Source organism: Glandiceps talaboti, chromosome 21 (assembly GCF_964340395.1).
Source record: "Glandiceps talaboti chromosome 21, keGlaTala1.1, whole genome shotgun sequence".
Lineage (NCBI taxonomy): Eukaryota > Metazoa > Hemichordata > Enteropneusta > Spengelidae > Glandiceps > Glandiceps talaboti.
Genome location: NC_135569.1, coordinates 1,512,209 through 1,533,194, shown reverse-complemented (window position 1 = coordinate 1,533,194; position 20,986 = coordinate 1,512,209). Strand labels below are relative to the sequence as shown.

General features: G+C 34.2%; 1 long non-coding RNA gene across 1 annotated transcript in view; it reads right to left on the bottom strand.

Annotated features, from left to right (window-relative positions):
• The window catches only part of LOC144451144 (uncharacterized), a 52,600-nt gene that overhangs the window by 31,508 nt on the left and 106 nt on the right, over positions 1-20,986 (bottom strand). The window lies entirely within an intron of this gene.

Below are 20,986 nucleotides of genomic sequence, written 5' to 3'. Positions count from 1 at the left end.
GACGTGGATCGATTAGGTACATATTCTCTCCTGTGGGAGGTGACCAAGATATCGTCTTTGACGACAGTGAATTGATGGGCTGTGCGGGAGGCTGTGGAAACTAATTTACCTATCAAAGTATAATCAGGAACATATAAAACTACTACATTTATTATCCTATTACACTACAAAGCAGTATATTTTAAGTGATTACTTAGATTTCAACTAAACTATTGCGATTATCTTTATTGTTTGCTGATTGCACTTAATCGAGATTTCCTTTCTCTGACAGTTCATCTGCTTAGCTTTTTTTGTGTTACTGAAAGAAAACGTTATTCTACACAATTCAAGTAATTGCCAAGGGGATTGCGTACGTTCTCCTGGCGATGGGATTTGATGTGTAATGTTCTTAAGACGAGTGATTTATAAAAATCTGGATTAAAACATCCAATTCATGTACATAAAGTTGTCTTGGGTTCATGGACTCACAGCATTCATGTATTAAAATGAAATGTGTTTTATTTTAACTGGTTTATAAACGACACTTACGATCTCAGGCTTCAGTAACTACCTAATATTAATATATAAATTACCGCGGTAGTATCTTTTGAAAGGGTTGGCACTCCATAGTTTCAACATAGGTGTCAAGAAGCCTAGAATTTAGAAACAGAAACAGCTGGCCAAGAATATACATTGCGAAACACAAATGAAGAAATCAACACGGACATAGATGCGCAACAGAGACATTGCAATTTTCGAAATATATAATACATGTTCTTGTCACAACAATATTTGTCTTAGAGTACGTTTGGTGCAATCATCATTGAATTGAAAGATTTAGTTTTTCGATATAAATAATTGTACTCCGCAAAAAAGGAAATGCTATGACAACTGGTTTCTGAAATACAATCTCCTTATACATTGACATTCAAATCTGCTGTCATGGTTTAATCACTGATTTCTATTCTAATTTGTAAAAAGAAAATAATAATAATAATAATGTTGGTTTCTTATATAGCGCTTTCCCACTCCGTGCTCAAAGCGCTTTACAATTATTACCCCTGGCTCGGATCAGAACAGCACAACGGCCCTTTAGTCTTCCTCAACTCCCCGGGGAGCATGCAATCCATTGCAGCCATTTAAGCGCATAGGATTAAAACCTTCACATTGCAACCTACATCCTACCAGGTCCCCAGTTATACAGCTGGGTTGACTGAGGCACAGTCGTGGTTCAAATCTTGCCCAAGGACTTTAGCCACTCAGAAACAAACAGCAGGCAGCGACGGGGCTCGAACCTGCAACCTGTAGATTCCAAGCCGGTCATGCTAACCATTCACCCATCATGACTCCAAATGGAGTTGAATGTGAAGAAGGCATCGTGCATCTCCGATATTATTTCTTGAAAGTTAGGAACACATACACAACACGACCTGTACATATTTATGCATAGCAACTGAGTCCCATTGCGTAATGGTTAGTACTCTGGACTTTGAATCCAGCGATCCGAGTTCATATCTGGGTGGGACCCCGCAGTTACTTATTTTGTCACTGAGTATTCACGATGCCCAAAGAAGGCCGCATTTACACGTTTTAATTTTAGCCTAACTTGTTTGTTACATTTCAAAAGTTATGATGATATTCTATGATGTAATTTCTTTTATCTTTAAGTTAATAATAGTTGAAATATTCGGTTTATATTTGGGATCTTTTTCTTCTACAGAGTTTCTAACTACATTTTCGTCCAACACATGAACTACTCTCACATTGCCCTCTAACTCGTTGTTCAGTAAGGTCAAGATTATCGCGTACAAGAGTTTCATTTTCCGCAATCTAGTGGTAACACTGACCCTAGCCTCCCTTAACTGTAGTCAATCGACAGCTTGGCGTCGCCCCATCCTGGATATTCCGCGATTTTACATGTATACAACTGGGGGTTAATCCTATTTGAACACGATGACGTCATCTTTCTAGCTTTAGAATCATGTAAGGGTACATATGTGAACAAACCACACAGATTATACTCAGTCTTTATCTGCCATACACTCTTGAACAGAGTGATTACTTGTATGTGAATCTGACGAGTCCAATTACTTATCTCAATCTGCTTAAAGTCCAAACTCCTTGTATACTACTGGGTATATTCGTGTCGTACGAGCCGAGGTTAAACTTAACTACCTAACATATTCTTGGCAGTTCTCCACCCCGAAGGACTATTGTAGATCGATTGCTTTCGGCAGTAGTGGATTATAACCCGAGTATAGAAAAGCTACTCATAACATAAATAGTGCAACCATTCTTCACCTCCCACATGGTACTTTTAAAAGCGTCTTTTTATCAAGATACGGGGTATAGTGAACTATATCAAACTTTATAATAAACCATTGCTTCTCTCTATTAAAATAACATATACATCAATTATGGCCTTTCCATTTTAATATAAACATGACCTAAAATGATTAGGTGAGAACTTTCATGGCAAGCACCGATAAAAGAACCTTTTAGGGACAATATCGATTCATGGGAAACGGAGATTGAGCAAGAATTGTAACATAATGATAAAAGCATCATTTGGTACAATTACCTCAATAACTCTATATCGACAACAATTCTATTTTCGTACAAACTGTTATACACACTTAATAGTGTTTCTGACAAGATCAGAAAAACACTAGATTAACCCGACCATCCTTTTACGTAATGTGCTAGCCAAATTCTAAGTGAACAGACAGACCTTATCAAACTGATTTAGCCATCTGATTATCGCAGAAGCGAGAAACTCTGAGTTGTGACCAAAGACCTCCTAATACTGGTATTAAGTATATATATATCAGATTCCTAGGGAGGTGTATTATTTAGGTTTGAAAATACTTCTTTATGTTCTCATGACGTTTTGTGTTTGAAAAACATACACTAACACCATTGGTGTCAGGAAAGACACATGTCAAAAGAATATTCATTATCGAGTGATTGACGTGGGAGATAATACATCTTGTTCCCCTTCTTGACCTTAGCCTGCACAGATGGTTGTGTGTATATACAACATAAAATAAAATAAGATAGTGCACAAGTCGTCTATTGTTCTCTATATGAACATGTCAGCCTAACACCACCACGTGTCTACTCCATCATTCAAAGCTCGACGTTAATTGCTCGATTATGAAAACATTTTGATCAAATTTACAAACCCTTGCCAACTTTATGACCATTATCAAGTATTTTATAGTGCGTTGCATTAGTTTATACCATGCGCAGTTATAGTATGTTATAACGAATTAGGAAAAAGGTATTGCTCATATATGAGACTTTATGGGCACCGTATATTTAGTGTGGCGTTGATCACAGCGTGTCTAGAAATATGATCGCAGACGAGGTATACAGAGTTGTTCGGTTAATGCGTGATTCTACTAAACAAATATGTTACCACTCTTTTTTCTAGGTTAGTATTAACGTTAAAATACGGTTTACACAAAATCTAATCTCAAAACAGATGCTACATACAAAACAGAGTTCCAATATTGCTAAATACATAGAATACATTAGTTTGCCAAAGATGATAACCATTTGAGATATGGATGGTAACAGATGTCAGTACCACTTGATATCACAACAGATATCAGCTTTCGAAATGTATTCAATTATATTACGTCATGACCACATCGACTATACTCAAATATGATTGTCACCAAAACAGAATTTCACTAAATGACGTTCAGATTGAATCTTTCTCGAGGACCATATCAAGACTAATTGTATACAGTACTGTGGCAGATGCATACAGAAGTAAGCGCTTGCTTGACTCCAAAAATGATGAAAATTAACATATTTAGACAGCCAGCTTAAAATACAACGCTGCAGCAGACGACAATCCATATTTAGAATAGGATAGGCATTTCAGTTCGTAAATGATATGATGTTTAATTATATGATTATATAGCAGAGCGATAACACAATGCGATATTACATACTATTATATTATTTCCCAATATTTCGCTTTATTCAGCAGGAGAATACTCGTGGCCTAAGGTTTAGTCACTACTCGTCTAGCAACTCATAGTGACAAGGATCCCTTATATCACTCGTAGTTACCGTGACTGAACGACGAAAAATAGTGAGGAATAGTATCTAATTATACATGCATATTATTTCGTAACACTATTATGTGTGAATACGAAAAATTTGAACTTTGATAGCAATGGACATATTTAGCCATTAATCGTTATGAACCATTAGAAGTTACGCTAATAGGGCAACATTAAGAGCAAGATGTTAGACCCTCACCAACCCATCTATTTTACGAAAAAATACCTACGTATGTTAATTGGACGTGTTCAGCCATATGTCACCGTAGGCCTGGAGTTTTTACCAGAAGCAAGAATAAAACATAGTACGTGTAGCGAATATAATGATTAGAATGTTACTACCACAGTGACAAATAAAAATAACTCTTGCAGAGAGAAAGAAAAATGAAATTAAGGTAAAATACCTCTTACATTTGTCACACACATACTAAAAGCAAGACCGCATTTGCTGAATAGTACCTTCTCGTGGCATATTTATCAACTTTTGTACTGTAAATAAATATGACGAAAATGAATAATTAATTTAACGTCTGCATAATGCCTATTTTTAGAACTACCGATTCGAAACATGAATGTCAAAGTATATTGTTAACTGTATACAACATCACATTAACTCAAGAACAGAAACCATTCCGAGGCCCGTGTTTGAAAAGTAAATATAATCCATCAGCTAAGTCCATAAATCTTTTTCTGAAAGTTCTTGCTATCCCATTAATACCATCTGAGCTTCGATTCAACAATTCATTCTCTGTGTTAAATTATAGTTGGATTGCAGTCCTAAGAATTATGGCCCAAATTGCCACTATGCATTTAATAGCCATGAAGCCTGTTTCAAACTACTTCTCATTTATAAAAATGGTTCTTTTCATTGAACAATCTCTTTATTATCCTCTCCTTCATTAAGAAATTTTATCTAAGTGTTCATCTTTAAGAATTGATCATCAAACCATGAAAGGGCTTTCCAAGAAGATTGTCTAGACACACATTTACAGGGATTGTTCCGCGATTTACTTTGTCTGTTTATCTCTATTCGTAATTTTGTGATTCCGTGCATGGAATAATCTACTATCCTATCGTTTCTGAATCTTTTGACATGAAAATAGAAAAAAGACGAATATCAGAGAAATTCTTATCTAATCTGCATGACAATGTTGCTGATTTATATCAATGATTTGAGATGCCTATCATAATCTGTCCTGCGAAAGCTATGCTATATATATATATATATATATATATATATATATATATATATATATATATATTTTTATATATATATATACATATATATATAATATGTATACGTACGCACGTATGTATGTATGTACGTATATACGTATGTATGTATGTATGTATATATGTATGTATGTATGTATGTATGTATGTATGTATGTATGTACGTACGTATGTATGTATGTATGTATGTATGTATGTATGTATGTATATATGTACGTATGTATGTACGTATGTATGTACGTAATGTATGTACGTAATGTATGTATGTATGTATGTATGTATGTATGTATGTATGCATGTATGCATGCATGTATGCATGCATGTATGTATGTATGTATGTATGTATGTATGTATGTATGTATATGTGTATATGTATGTATGTATGTATGTATGTATGTATGTATGTATGTATGTACGTATCTACGTATGTACGTATGTACGTATGTACGTATGTATGTATGTATATATGTATGTATGTATGTATGTATGTATGCATGCATGCATGCATGCATGCATGCATGCATGCATGTATGTATGTATGTATGTATGTATGTATGTATGTATACAAGAAATCGTGTGCTATTTATATGTCTGTGTTTGTACGAAGAATAAGTAAAACGTCTTGTCGTTTTTTTCTTATTTGAAACCACAACGTATAATAACGTGTAATATTTAGAATACCAGTGCTGTATAGCTGCTTCAATAGTAAAATAATTCATACAGATCATATCGTACCATACTGTCGTCTTAGTCAGATACCTATTCAACTTCATACGTGTGCATATTTTATAGCAAAGATGCCATTGTGTTCGGCAAACCGCCGTCTTTCTTTTTGATTGAATTTACCACTACATTACTAGAAAGTATGCATATCATAGTGCAGACTTGGATGGACAAAGCTATTCAATCGCATAGTGATGCAGAGATTACAATGGAGTACTCGTCGTATGACAAGGGTGATTTCTCGGTCGCATTTTTATCATCTTGTGGATTACATGCAAATTGTCGCAAATGTTCTATAAGATCCAATATGGTAATCTGAAATCTATGTTGGTTATGCAAATATCATTATATTCATAGAGAAGAAATAGTCACTAACTCATAGTTATTTCAAGGCCTATATTTTCAATATTTGAACATCACAAATAATTTGTAACATAATCACAAATGTATGAAAGTATTCAGTAACACACTTTTGAAACCATTTTCATTCAAACTTCTTTCAGTAAACACTTATAATGAGGTTGAATTGGTTTATTGAATATTGATTTCAAATTACTACTTCATATACAGCAGTGGTCCATTCCTCATAGCAGCATGCGACTTCAATTTTCGGTACCTGAAATAGAATATTACTCCCAAGGCGCATCATAAAAATAATGAATGTTCGATTTCTTGGTCGACACCATAACTTCCACTCCATTCGCTTCACATGCATTACTATAGGCGTGGGCGACAATAAGTTGACCTGTTTGTTCTATTTTTGACCCTCCAGCATGAGGTAAAAGTTATTGCAGGTACCGAGCATTTTTTAAAATATCACATATACAGACACGCACAGCTGTCAATCTGTCCCTATTGAGAATGTACATTGTTGCTCTCACCATGAATATTTTTATCCCTGGGTTCAACATCGTCACTTTACGCAGAAAAAGTAAACAAAACATAGGAAGGAAAGAAGGAAGGAAGGAAGGAAAACATGCATCTGGCAGTACAAAGTGAAAAGGTCACTGAACAAAGGAAGTGAAAGCAAACTACCTCGGGAGTCAATAAGTACCAACTGATACAAAGTATACGGAAGGAAACCATGGCACACATTGCCAAATGGATTTAAATGGAAATCCAGTACTCAAGTATTCCATGTTTCCTTAAAAGGGCAAATGCCTAGGAAAATTAACGTTGTTATAGCTATAATTCCATTACGAGGGGATTAGGCCATGGGATACATATGTAAACTATTACAATTTTGGCGCATAAAGAATTTTCGTTCAAAAACTTCCTTGACAAGAATATGATTACTGTTCGAGGTCATTTATTATTCATCAAGGAGACAGAAAGCAGCTGAAAACATTGCAGACAATGTGGATTTTTTGATCAGCAGATGTAGCTTCCTGTCATCAATTCTGGTTTCCCGATAACAGATTTCACATATGCAACGTAATTAGTATAACCATCTGATATGCATGCAATCTAAGATTTTCCCGCTAATTTTTTCCCGCTAAATTGTACGTCCGCACACATAAATTGCCGGGTAATGTGGATACAATTTATGTTTTTTTTTTCTCTCAAAAGGATGGCATCACACCAATACAATTCGCTTCGTTTAATAAACAACGTTTCAGAACTCGTGTCATATGAGCTTATATAAAGAAATTGCTGCTAAAAAAGAATTATTCTTTTTAGTACAATCATGGTAACAATGATATCAAAGAGGGATATGCTCACACAAAATGAACATATCATGGTGACAAAGCTTCTTGTAGTACAACGCTCTACAGGGACTCTCCAATCCATCGCTGTTATTAAATACACTTATTATATACATCATATTTTGACAATCATTTTTTCTGTAGGATTTTATATCTTTAATATACCTTGGATAGGTAAGAATTTCTCATACAAAAGAAATATGTAATTAAAGTTGCATGTTGTGTTGCATGAATGTGAATATAATGACAGTCATTCGTATGGAAGGTGGAGATTTTTTTTAATTTATATTGTCACTACTGTTAATGAATAAATGAGCATTGTGATTTGACCGTCACCATATTGATGTTAATAGACCTGTTGCCGGTTCCAAGATGCATTGTGCGTCTATCCATACAATGCCATGTATTGTGTTCGCGCTGAGGGATTTGCACACCCTCCTCAGGGGATGGTTTTCACCTGACCGTACCCTGGGTTCACCTGTAAAATCACTGTCTGTCAGTGATGGTGTTTAGTCTTTGTTCTATAAAATCACTCATAATCAAAGAGGTAAACATGTGTTTCCATAATTTCTCAATGAAAATGTTATTTCAAACGTAATATAGACAAAACAAGGCGAAATGTAACAACATAAGACATTATCTCGCTCAATGCATCTTGGAACCGGAAAATCAACTATTGATGTTTCTGTCAAATACCCTGTCACAAGCTTCTTCACCATATAAAATAAATGAACTCTCCGAGCTCGAAATTGGAATAAAAATAGGACCAGGAAGCATATTTTATGGGTGGAGTAATTTGATGGACACTACGTGTACCAGATTTAAATCGAGCTACCCACATTAGAAGTATGAAACAGCACTGCAGACATCATGATCATCAAAACAAAGGATTATAGATCTTTGCATTATTCTACCATTAACCGAAGTAGAGTAGATAATTTCTGTATTATTATTCATGCATGCTCGATCAAGTTCTGTGCCATACACTTCATGTCATAGCATTTCTAATTTCTTCTTATATCCAGATCATGTCAACACCAAGCATACCAACACCCGTTTAAATAATTAAGCAATAATCATGCAATGTATTGGCTGTCTATGTTATATTCATGTCTTTATAGTACATCTTCCGTAAATAATTAGTGTACCTCACCTTCACATGATACAGATTTTAAGATTTTCAAGTTTGAAGAAACGTAAAATATTCGTCGCCATATTTGTTCTCAAAATACGTGTGTTGCATCGTGTCTCTAGGGATGTTTGTTCTTTTCGCCAACATGACTAAATCATGTTACAGACACTAGATAGCCAAAGGCTAATTGACACTCTGAACAATGCATTGTATGTTATTGAATGTCATACGTCAAAATTCAGAATTCAGTGCACTCTAAAATACCACATTGTGCAATGTCAGTATATGATACAATCCAGGCATTAGGAGGACGAGAAATAATCTCAGCTGTGCATAAATTAACCTTCCAGAGCCAGCCACTTCACCCGAATGTTATTTGACGACAAACCTTTTTTTCTTGCAAGTTGTGGCAGAGCTTAGTTTTCATTTCGGAATGAAATAGATATAATGATAGTGTGCTAGGTTGTGTAAAGGGACTTCTGTATAATCGAAATAATGCAAACAGTGCAGAGACACTAAGAGTGCATTCACATGGGTTTCAAAGGTATGGCATACAAACGTTACACATGGGTGGTTAACCATAGAAATTACTACCTATTTGTAATGAAAACTTAGCTATCCTTATAGTTATTTCAGCATGGTTCTACTCAAAACTGTTTCAAGATGCATCAAGACATACATTAAATGTTTGCTATCTATTCAAAACAAATTCGCATGCATATATAACGTTGGAATTCTAATAACGAGTCAAATTCCACACATTTATTAAAATTTCCTGTAATACATTCATGAAAATTGCCTTAATGTCGTCACACCCAATTACATGACATATTTACAATAAATACGTGAATTTGTACTAGCTTTGACCTTTAACCTTCCTTTTGTGCCATGGCTCCTTTTGAGGAAAGTAATTTCTTGTGAGTTCTAATTTTCCTTGACTATGTAATATGCATAATGAAACTACGTAGTACACACTGGTAGTGTATAATGCACATTGTACAATACATTATTGTCGTGGTATATTTATATAATCTAAATCATTGTAACTATACAACCTTTCTACATGAACAGCTACAAACGAATTATACACGTTATTGCACAATACTTCATTGAACATTACAAGCCTTCCGGATGTGTTCGTCTATATTCTTCTCAGTGACGCAATAATAAAACCATAAGGACGGTTTACCTAACACATAGTGCGTGTGAAACGTGTTATTCATAAAGCCACAAAGGTTATTTCTGAAATGATATCAGTTGTGTGGACTGCTGCAGTATTGTGGTCAGGTCATTGACTGAGTTGTCTTTTGTAAGGATGCAGGTAGTTGAGATTGCACATATATAACGTGACTCGGAATGATATAACATCTATTTAAAAAACAGAGAAAAATACCCAGAACAGAAATTCAGAAAACAAGTCAATTGTGTGGAATATGTGATCGTAGTTTTGTTTTGAAGAGATGTCGTTTATGTGTATTAGACATTTTACACATCTTTGCTGTATTTCTTTTCGAAGCTCTTTGGGGAAAGGAGCAGATTGTTTGTAGTGTAGCTACTTTAAATTGCATATAACATGTGAATGTAATTATATAAATGTATTGCGTTTTGGGCCGATGGCCAAGGACTGCAATAAATGACCTGTATCCATATATGTATATGTGTATTCTTTAAACGCAATGCCCTCGCTGGCATATGTTATTATTTAACTTTAAAATAGGATATTTAATAGCGCTATCAATTCAATTATTACTACCTATTATTCAAGGTTTGTCCAAAGTTCTAAGGTTTATTCTACCTCACGAGGTTATCTGACAAAGATAATAGATAAATATATTGATAGAACAGGGATCTTGCAATCCTGACTGAGCATGCTCAGACGCAAAGGACCGTGGGATTATCTGTGGTTATTGTAATACCTAATCTGGAGCTACTGATAAAATTAACCTCTCACAATTGTCAGGGTGACTATGCATTGATTATTTGTGGTTATAAACAATGTGTCAGCATTGTTTACAATACTAATTGATTAGTATTTATCATCACATATTTCATGATGCAACATTCAACATGGCGGGTTTGCAAGTTCCCTATTGTCATAATTTGAATGAAGTGCTGCAAGAATGCGCAATGGTTCATGAAGATGCAAATAAACAGTATAAGGTCTAGAGCAAAACAGTCGAGAATCAAATTTTGAAAATACTAATAAAAATGGACTCTTAAATTGTCAACATCAGTACATTTTATTACCAGTTCTGTAAAGTAAACAACACAATGTTATTTGAGTAAATTATTTTGCTGCAGAGGTCAAAGCCATCACAATTTGCAGCAATTATCCATATACATATACAATCAATCCTGTAAGGTCGATTATTAGATATTATTGGCGTACAAATCTTATATCCCAGCTGAGGTCGAACTAGTTTTATTTTCAAAGTAATTATCCTTTTTATGACTTTCTACGATGACTATTTTTTCAATAACTAAAATCAAATTGTAAACATCAATGACAATTATTTACTTGTACATATGAAGAGAGAACTTAGCAGATGACATAAATGACAGTGATTGAACCAATTAACCTAATCTTGTATCAAAAAAGATTTGAACTATGCCATCTTATTATTGCAGGCTTAAATTAATTTCGATTAGTAAAACTGATCGTCAAAACTTGTAGCTCCCTTATGAGTTGAGTTTTGTTGATATATATATATATATATATATATATATATATATATATATATATATATATATATATATATATATATATATATATAATATATATATATATATTTATTTATTTATATTGACGTGTGTATATGTACATGTCTGTATGTACTATGTATGTATGTATGTATGTATGTATGTATGTATGTATGTATGTATGTATGCATGCATGCATGCATGTGTGTGTATGTATGTATGTATGTATGCATGTATTTATTATGTATGCATGTATGTATGTATGTATGTATGTATGTATGTATGTATGTATGTATATGCGTGTGCGTGTGTGTGTGTGTGTGTGTGTGTGTGTGTGTGTGTGTGTGTGCCAACAAATATGTAGTAAAATATATTAAAGTGGTATAGTATCAGCACTCTTTTTTGAAAGTCATTTTGTCCAAGGCACGCTATCAAGAAACCTTATAAATATCACCATGATTCAGTTCACGTTTGATCGTCACACCTAAGATGCTGTACGGTCGATTGTGTTAATACTCGAGGGATAAAATGGGACCGATTGATCATACGTAATTACTTTGTCGACATTTCAAGCACGTTTTGCAGTCTATCAAGGTATCATAGGCTGATGTTGCCCCTGATGTGCACTCATCCTAACACACCAGAGGGACTAACATAACAGAGTCAGGTTAAACAAGTGTATGGATACATTATCTATTGTATGTGTCTGGTTCGCATCGGTTTACCTTAAAGAATGAGAAGAAAGCACAGTGTGCATAGAAAATCCATGTGTAATAACATGATTATTCATTTTATACATATATTGAAGTCAAGGTCCCTGAAAAGTTATGAACCTGGGGATAACACGAATGACTTCCGAATCTAAACAAATGTAGAAATGGTGATCGGATAACCTAATAAGCGTTGTCATGACAGGGAAATAGTAGGACTAGATAGACATACAAGAACGACTTACGGTAAGCATCCATGCAATGGCACTAGGGCGTTAGCGTGTGAATAAAACATATGTTTCTTTGTAACCTTTGTAACTTTATATAAAATCGTATTAACCACTTTCTCAATCATCCGATCCAACCCTCAAGCGATTACACAGTCTAGCTTTAAAAATGAAAACATGGTCAGTATTACAAGAAAATGTGTAATATGGTATGACCCACGATAGCACGTGATCTTATTACACATAAGATAATATAAGATTACTTACAGAAAAGGGGCATCTGTAACTTACATTTGCAGTGTCTATGTTTCATGGTGGATACCTACCACAAATATTGCCCATATAATTACAACTCAATACATTTATTTAGATTAGGAATGCAACGAATAAAATCCATTATTCATATAAATGTAATTAGTTTCATAATTGTGAAATTAAATGAAATGTTTACGTTGTTGTGTCATTCGAAATATGAATTAGTTCATAGTACGAGTATGAATTTCATACTTGGTTTTGTCAGGTTTAGAGTTGATATAATAATGATATAGTACGTTCGTAATTTTAAACGTTGATATATCTGACATTGCGAACAGTGCAAATAATATTAAAATACTAATTTCCGGATCTTTAACTGATAAAATAAATATTCAATTTCTTTAGTCTTTGATTTTATGTGTGACAATAATTATTTATGCCAATCGATCAAATTTACTAATAAAGATCACATTGTAATTGCCAAGAAACGACACCTAAATATGATGCTAAGTATGGATTCACGGTTGCTATGTGCCTTAAAAAATTGCAATTATGAACATCGGCTATAAAGCATAATTTGCAGTAAATCTGTCGCTGTATCACAATAGTTAGTAACCGGGGGAACTATTAAAGCATGAGGTATAATAACTTATAGGTAATAGTTCATATGTGACTGTTAACAATGGCAGGCCTTGTAGGACACTGTTCTGTATTGACCATAAACTGTGTAACAGTCCATCACTTTTATTACTGGGATTATAGAGGTCATTTCAGCAGTCGATGGAGACTCGTTGATATTGATGAAGTAGTGTATAACTCTTTCATATGAGACCATTGGCACCCAAGTCATTTTGTCCATTGATGGATTGATGACGGAAGAAAGGGCTGCAACTTGTTTGAACAGATAATTTCAGAGAAATAATCAGCTACTGCCATGTTTAAAATAAAATCGGGTTAAAACAAAGTGGAAAGTTGATGAATGTAAGGTTTGTGAAATAGAAGTAAAGTTGATTTAGAAACAGTCTTGTCAACCCATACATACATACATACATACATACATACATACGTACGTACGTACGTGCGTGCGTGCGTGCGTGCGTACATATATACATACATACATACATACAAACATACATACATACATACATACATACATACATACATACATACATACATACATACATACATACATACATACAAGTATTTCTGTATTCCCGATTCTGTTTTTCATTGCATATACATAATTCATGAGGACTCCCCAGCGAATTGTTCGACTTGATAGTTAGATTAGCGTGTTTAGTACTTGCCATAGCTTTGAGACCATCAGTCATTTCAAAAAACCAATAGACACACCTTTCCCGCATCACGCAAATATTTCAATTTAAGTAGCACTGGTATTTGCGAGTGCAAAATAAACATACAAATGTGTCAAGGCTCATGTAACTCGATGCTGCGATTTTTTACAAATCTAATGAGAGAATATACATAGCACGTTAACTAAAGGTAAATACCATCTGAGCTAACTCTCTAATAGTATCCCTTTCACAAACATAGACAGTCCTCTTCATACATTGAAACCGTTATGTTAATGTAGCTGTAACGTGTGATGTCACTATGTGTGTGACCTTCTGAAAATAGAGGAACATATGTTGCTTTATGCAAAGAAACGTTATTTCTATAGATAACATGATTGTTGGTTTTAGAGCGGTTGAGTCGTAAATCTGAAGTTTCAAATATTTATCAGTCAGTGGTTATAGTATTCAAACTCATGCCATTTTGGATCCTTGTACAAAAAGTTAAATAAACGACAATCGATATTCCCTCCATGCTATACAAATTTGAATAATTGTAACATATCGCTAAATCAATGTAATATAAAGTACTATTTCTTCAGTCCGATACAAACAGCAGATCAGTTAATCGCTGCACCTTTGTCGTTTTTGAATGGGTGATCAATATGTAAAACAAACGCGGTATGCATACTTGTCACATACCACTTATAATCTGCTGTAGATGACAGATAATCGGATATTGTAACAATACGTAACCGTCGACTGCATGCTAAGGGTATAACAAGCTTCTGCATCAAAATATGTGTTATGTGTTTGTTTTATTTCCATTTGATGGTTTTTGTAGTTGTCGTTTTTGCCACTGCTGCTGCTGTTGTTGTTGTTGTTGTTGTTGTTGTTGTTGTTGGTGGTGGTGGTGGTGGTGGTGGTGGTGGTGGTGGTGGTGGTGTGTGTGTGTGTGTGTATGTGTGTGTGTGTGTGCGCTGTGGTCTTTTTCATCGTCGTGGTGTGTTTGCACGAGCGTACGTGTGTGGATGTGTACGCGTGTGTGGGTGTGTACGTATTTTAGGAAATTGACACTGCTACCTTTGATGGTTGCTACCTTCACTTTGCTTACATTTTTCTTTATCTGTGTACTGATACTATCAAACTGAAGATCAAATGTTACAGTAATCCAGTTTACTTTATTTCATTAATTTTGATCGAGGTAGTGAGTTTGGCAGAGCTTTTAATCCTGATCACCTCTGACGACCCCATACCACTGATAAAGAATCAAACAATGCTCACTGGTAATGTGTTCAATCGAGGAAGATGGACGTATAAAAGTATTGTCATGTATAACCCGATATCCATTATTTTATTCAAAAGAATTTTACTGACGCAGTAGTTCATGTTTAACGTTTTGAACTGATGACATATCGTCAAGCAGGAGAAGCATGATTGCTAACCTCTAACCTCTAACCTCTAACTTCTAAGCCAAGCAACAAAGTAAGGAGTGTACTGCAACATGCTTGCCATTTTGAGTGAACGAAATATCTGTTTTATCAGCTCACATGTAAAGCAAATATAGGTGTGTTTACTTGCCATATGGTACTTAAACGTTGCAAACATCATTGAGAATGCATACGAACAGAGTAGCAAGTTTTTATCTCGACAACTAACAGATGGATATTTTGTACGTTATCATTTATTTACATTATTTAATGGATATGTTGGTTCTTTTTCCAAATAACGACGTATAAGTCCTGTGTTCCTGAAATCTCAAGAAGTGATTACTAGAAATCATATAAAGTGCCTTGACGGCGTAAAACTCTGTACCTATCGATATCATGTGCACTATAATTCCACCCAGATTTTCAAATGCACTATAAATCAATCTCGTGTACGAAAAAGTGAATGTGGGTTTCTCACCTCTTTTTGGTATTATGTTTCCATCCAGTTTCAGAGAAACTAGCTATATTCGCATTAAGTATTTTTATTTTTGGAACAAATATCAGTGAATTGAATGCCTGTCTGACTCTTTGTTGATACAATTGTATCTCAGACATAAGCTGTAGAAAGTGCCTTTCTGTATAAAGTGTTCTTTAAGTGTGTCCTAGAAGCATTCTGAGATAAGGGATTGTATGATACAATGTGTTCTTTGTGTGATGAGTAGTGTTTGAAATCCGAAGGATTTGAGATTTGAAGAGGTTATGAAGAGACATTTGTAGCGTTAAGAGTCTTAAAATGTGGACAATTATGCTTATGAATTTATACCAAAGAGGCACTGATAGAGATACACTTTGGTACATTAGCATATAAGTATTGCGGCATACATACTATGTGCAAAAGTAAGAATTCGGTTTTTGGCAATTGTATTTGGTGATATTTAACAAAGGAATACTACCACATGAGTTTACATAATAGGCATATATAATGGGGATGTCTTTTATGGCACTTTTAGTGTGACATCTGGTGTAAAATGTGTTTCAAACCTTGACTTGGTTAGCCATAGGTCAAGGGAAAATGTATAATTTGGGATGGTTGTTTACTTAGTTACAGTGTTACAGATGTCCAACCCTGATAAAAATGGCATATGTGTGTGTGTAATATTAGAAACAGTAGTCATTATACTTCATGGTCAGAAAAACAAAACCAGGCAATATTTTAATCTAGGATTTTGGGTGAACACAAGGCAAAATAAAAAAATAATGTTTCCGATAACATGACTTCAGAAAATAGGGTTGTTATGTAAGAATTTAGTTTCATTTTACTTTATTTAAATTACTTTGACCACAAGATAAGACACTCGGCTGGCATAACACTTCCATGAGAGTTAATTTAGTTAAGTAGACGAACACATTATGCAGACTGTACTGTTATAGTCTAAAAAGATCTGGTTTCTCTCTTGAATACGATTTTTTAAAAGTGACCAAAGATGAGGCAAAGGCATGAAGGTGTACACAGAAATGAAAGTAAATACCGTTTTACCTTTTTTGCATGCAAACAAATATTTAGGATCGGGGGCTGTAAACTAGGGTCGGTCGAATTATCGGGAACACACAATTCTTTTTTAATTTTGCCGAATGATAAACGCTTTCACAATCCATACATTTGGTTATATTTATCACATAAACGTTCACATTCGATGGTTTTGAAATTATTATTAATTATGATTACTTCGAGAAATGATATGTTTAGACTCATTATGATTTCGATTCCATTAAATGTATTAAAATATTTAAATATCTTTTCAATATTTACTTTTTTTTAAAATGTTATTCAAGAGAGTTTTGTTAAAATGTTATTCAAGACATATGTCTAGACCGACTAGGATTTTTAAAATTAAATTCAAATATTTCAAGTAATTTCCAAAACATGATTTCATTTTTGATTTTTTATCCCTTTGAAATTGTTAATTTCTATCAATTTTCTTGTTCTGTGTTTGTTTGTAGTAAATTGATACTTGTTGAGAGTAAATTGGTCAAAAATTAAAAACAAACTCAACAACCAAATTTGTTCACACGTTTACTTGCATCGTAGCCATGAACACTTATCAAGGGATATTTAATTTTATATATAAGTTAGATTTTGTGAATGTGGTGATTTGTGTATGTCGAGTTCAACATCAAAATATTTTTACATGCCATATATTGGCTGCAATGTTGATGGTACATACAGGTTTTCTAATTCACGTCATTGCTACCATTAAATACATTTCATCAAACTATAGACGACAATACATTTGTTTATACAGAGAAGATCAAGGACTCTTCCGTTGTCATTGGTGTATGTTACAAATGCCCCAGCTTCAATTATTATCGACAAAAGCGGAATTTTCTGTCATCTATGTGTTATTTCATGGAAACAGCTGACGGAATACTCGAAATATGTTCAAATGTATGTCATTCAAAGGGAGACGATTTATCCCTTAACAACTCTTTATGTATGAGGACATGGTGAGGCAAAGAGAACGGTTATTTTTCCTGTATTGTGCGCATGTACGATTTCGATTATCATTGAAAATATCTTTATCTTTACGGATGCATTTTGTCTGACGTTATGACGTCACGAAACAACCTGCTGTTCCCATCTCCGTGCTGTTCTTTATATGTATGAACATTTTATTTTGATGCCAATATTGTATATTACTTCAATACAACCTATTGAATCCCGATTATATACCCAATTAAATTTGCATAATTCAAATAGCAGCAGCATTCCAGGTATAGGATCAAAGCACTTGTAATGTTCTGTGTGATGTATGTATACATTCAGATGGATTGCGCTAGGGCTATATGGCTCTCGAGTCGTGTGTTATTTTGCCACATGGCCAGTAATAATATATCTCTGATAAAAACTACGTTGCCTGTGATCAAATGGCGTGCAATGCTTTTACAATATGTTGAATACATTAGAAACAAAATATACGCAGAACCTCGGTCATTCATAATACTTTTATTACATACAGGCATATGTTTTCCATGTATCACGCTCAATTAATACTCATCCATTTTATTTGTACATTTTTCATCTAAAAAATTCGACTTTCACCTTTTTTAAAGCTTTAATCACAATCTAAACCCTAAAACTATATAACGCTGCTGTGTATAATCAACAATGGCTCCCCAATTTAGTGATGGCTTACCATCCTATTGTGCCGAGTGTGTCTTTTGTCTAACATGGGGTTAATTTTGAGGAACACTTTGCCTACATTGCATATAGACAGAGCCGCGATAATATTAGATTCATAATCAATACTCCTGGTCACACGGCTGAAACCAATGGAACTGAAATTTTAACCCACGGATAGAGCCTATTGGGTCTTTAACGCAATAATTGAACAAAGGCTTCATGTTTCCACATCTTGAAATGGCACACGTCTGTGACAGGGGCCCAGTCTTCGGCTTAATTATGTACACAGACTTAATATACATACATACATACATACATACATACATACATACATACATACATACATACATACATACATACATAATATACACCGGAATGTATGTTTTAAGGGTAATTTTGATTCACAACACAGCAGAGGTATATAGCTGGGAATATACATTCATCAAGATATTTTGTTTTGCGAGTTGTTGTTGTTAGTTTAAAGATTATGTCATCCTGATATAACTTTACATCATACATCAACCCTGACAAGATATATACCAATTACTGCACATAATTCAATATGGCACAAAAATAACCACCAGCAATTCATGATAGAAGATCGAAAACTGTCCCTTTAGGAGTTCATAATGTTTGCAACAACCATACAACCACTATACTCATATTATGGCAGCAGAAACATACGTTTAGCTGGAGGGGGGTATTGCATTGAACCCTTGCGTAGAGTATGACCTAACGTTCATACATGCATATAATCATTCTAAATGTATGCCATATCTGTACGGTTATGATAATCTGCAGTGCTGTATTGATCTTTTTAGTTTTTGTACTTTCCTTATTTATTATTAGTTAATTTTATTATATCTACATCGTGCATTTTCTCATCACACAGTTAGGTGATATACAGTGATGTTGGCGGGTGAACAATATTCGCTGCCAGGAGTAATTACATTTATTGACAGCGTAACATTGAAATATCCGATACAAAATGATTACATTTGTCACTCCGTTATTAGTAAACACTGATTCACATTCTTCTATCTTGAGCTTCCTTTCGGCTAAAATTTGTTTTTCGTATTTGTTCAAAATCGATTTGTCAAGGCTTACGTCACGACATCATAGCTTACTCCCATATTATGTGTCAGTACAACATTAGTTATACATGATTGAAAGGAGGTAATGTGTTATTTTTGGAAAGAAATACGTATAGTTCAATTGGCTTTATATATATATATATATATATATATATATATATATATATATATATATATATATATATATATATATATATATATATATATATAAAGTATTCTTGAATTGCATCTATTGATTCATTGATAAGTGCATAAAAGTGTTATTAGATAAAGCTATGCCATAAGTGTATATTAAAGCTAAGTCAATTCTCCATACTCCCAGACACAGGTCATGATACACATGTATAAATAAAGCTCTACAACAGGAATTTTAATTTTACATGACTTAAATAAACATGAACTATGCACGGAGTGTCGGTTTTGGAAGGCCTCTGTGTTTGTGGAGACGGATAACATGATATCTGAGGTCAATTTCAGTTAAATATTGTTACAATGAAGTACATTTTTATCTCAACAAAACGTTCACTACTCCAGAATTCCTCTAATAGCAGCGACACTGAAGTTGATACAGCTATAACATGTACATTTACTTCACACGTTCAAACAATGTTAAAAGGAACGGATGCTCCAGGTTTACATTTACATACACACTAATGATCAATAAGCGGGAAAGGCATATGCTTGGAATCAAATTAGAAAGCAAACGTTTACAACGTAAAGGGCAGATTTTTAGATGTACTCGCGCTGAAACTTCTCCATGTCCATTAGCCATAAACTAGCGCGACAAGCACGTCAGAAGTAATCAGATTTTGGCTTATCTGTGCCCATATATAAAAGCATGACAGTTCAACTGTTCATCATTTCACTTCCCGCTATGCTTCACAACAAAACTCGTATTTGTCACGCCTTGCTAGATTCTACAAACCCATTTGTGGGACGCCATAGGCACTTCAACATTACTACACACAGAAAATCACTCGTAAATGTCCCCAGGTTAAATAATTCAAAATGCTGAAACGCTGTCGTCAAAACTCAATTCCCGCCAAAATCAAGTAGTACAAAAATCTGTTGTTGCGAGTACATTTCCTACACTTTTAACGCTTTGTTATTTCGTTTTAAAACACTGAAATGTAAGTCGAATCTCATATGGTTACCGACAAATATGTAATACGACGTCCCGTGAAAACATGAATAGAGTGCATTTCCAATATATATCCCATGTGTCGTCAGCTATTATACCAAACA